This window comes from Belonocnema kinseyi, chromosome 8, assembly GCF_010883055.1.
Source record: "Belonocnema kinseyi isolate 2016_QV_RU_SX_M_011 chromosome 8, B_treatae_v1, whole genome shotgun sequence".
Lineage (NCBI taxonomy): Eukaryota > Metazoa > Arthropoda > Insecta > Hymenoptera > Cynipidae > Belonocnema > Belonocnema kinseyi.
The window spans coordinates 131088850-131091317 of record NC_046664.1 but is presented as its reverse complement, the minus strand read 5'-3'; positions in this window follow the sequence as shown (position 1 = coordinate 131091317).

Below are 2468 nucleotides of genomic sequence, written 5' to 3'. Positions count from 1 at the left end.
ATTTGATTTATATTTTTTGAAAGTTGTACATTTTTTATTGTAAGCAAAAAGTAATTTTTAATAATGACAACATTCATGTAAAATTTTTAAGAATAATTTTAATTCAGGGCAATTTTGACCACGCTTCACATTTTCATACAGGGAGCCTAGACGAGTAGATACGATATTCCTATTATTTTTTACTTATATTTTTTCAAAGTTGCACATATTTGATAAAAGAGTCATTTTCATTTAGGGAAATTTTCTTCATGTAAGAAAGACGTATTAACTATTTATTTATTTGATTCACAATAGACAACAGAGAAATTTGTAAAATTTTCTGTGAATCACGAAAAAAATTATTTTTTAGCAGTAATAAACCAGATTTATTTAATTTTTGAAATAACTTTATTGTTTGTAGCAAGTTTAAAAATATTATTCTTCATTCCAATTTTTTCTTGATTTATATATGGGGAGGTCTTCTTCTCAAATTCAGAATTTATACTCTAATATTTTTATTTTAAAACATTCTGTAAAATGATAAGCAATGTATATGCAATATTATTACGAATGAAACAAAATTTTATTTGTGTATCTACTATAAGTAATCTTAGTTCAAAAAATTTGTTGGAAACATAATGTTTAGTTTTGTATTGAAAATTCTCCTGGCTGGTATTCGGGGAAACATTTGCGCTTTTTATTTGAGCTAAAATTTACCAAAGTAATTTTCGTTCGAACATTGTTGACATAAGAAAATATGAAGCGAGACTTATATTAATCAATAGAGGGCGTCATGTCTAATCTAACCTTTTAAATGCAAGAAATTTGTATGTTACAAATTAAATTCTTTCTAAAAATAATAATTGAAACTGATATTATACGAGTACCAATACTGTATGAAAATAAAGTTGAAAAATGTTCCTGATATATCTAAATAACTCAAGCTAAATAAGGCTACATCAAATTATTTTGGGCTTCGGGATTCGATCGTATTTGGAATACAAAAGGAATAAACGATTTAACATAAACGAACAAATAACTTTGCCAAATAAGAATGAGGTGAAATTGACAATGGGGGGGGGATGTGACCCGGTTTGCCGAGAAGTGCCATGCCAAGTGCAGTGTACATATACACGTCTCAGGGTGAAGCGTCCCGGCTCCCCTGATAGAAGAACAAGAAATGTGTCTGATGCCTTTCGCCCTCCAACGGTGGAAAATCAAAATACCCTAACTTCAGGCTTTACCGTGGAGGTCAAGAAAAGGGAGCTACAATCTGAAAAAATAACATCTTAAATACCGATTGACGTCACACTAGGGTACAGGTTAGAAAATTCAAAAATGACAGTTTTAATTTTCAGTTACATTGTTCTTTATAAATTTTTCTTTACTCACGCATATTTTACAATGACATGTGGTATCATTTGAAGAAAAAATATTATTAGTATTTAAAAAAGTGTAATTCTTTTGTTAACAAGTATTTTACTTCTGCTGCATCATAGGAGATACTATTCGAGCAATTTACAAAAATATGATTAGTATCAAACATAATTCTAAAAGCTTAAAAGAGTACTTGACTATATAATTGATTTAACATTTTATGAAACGCAACCTCTTGACACTTGATATCAAATCATAATGTCTTAAGTAAACACATTAAGGGTGTTGGTTGAATCCGACTTTGAATTTTTTTATAGGTACGGCACTGATTCCATATATATTTTTTCCGACGGATTTGCGAACGACAGAAAGAAAACTTGTCGAATATCCGGGGTATTGCGAGATCCTCGAATCAATAAAATATTGAAAAATCGAACCTTTTATTGAGGAAATCATTATTTAAATGATAAATATGAATTTTGCGAATGATAAAAATCAGCGAGTAGCAGACGGCAGCATTTGAACTGTTAGAATCGTTTGCTAATTAATTTTTTTACTCACAATTCTGACATAATAGAAGAATTTTCGAGACCAAACGATCTTCCAAAGGGCCAGGTCTTGATGATGGTGTCCTCAAGTTTTGCGAAATACGTTGCGAAATGGAGCAAAAAGCAGAGAGAACTGACATGCCCTGTCTATATTTTTGTAACTGTATTCGTAATCAACAACCAGGCTAGCTGTTACCTTCACTCTAAACGCGGTATCGGGCCGTCCTTCTTTATCGACCGTGGGTCAAGACTACAATTCACAAAGGAGAAAACCTCTTCTGGCACATTGACTTTTTGCTGAGACTATCATCAATCGATATTACTTCAAAAATAATGAGATACGTGTCCCAGATTTTTGCTCCCCTGTAAGATTTATTAGCGTTTGCAAAGATTTTTGGCGTTTGTAAATCACATTAGCCAAGGGTGGAGAACCACTACCGGTTCGCGCGTATGGACTCCTATCAAGCTCGTTTCGTCCAGTGGAAAAGAGCCTGGCTGATAACCACGCTGCCTTGGGTTCGAATCTTTTTCTCAACTTTTTTTTTCGTATTGTAAACATGTCAA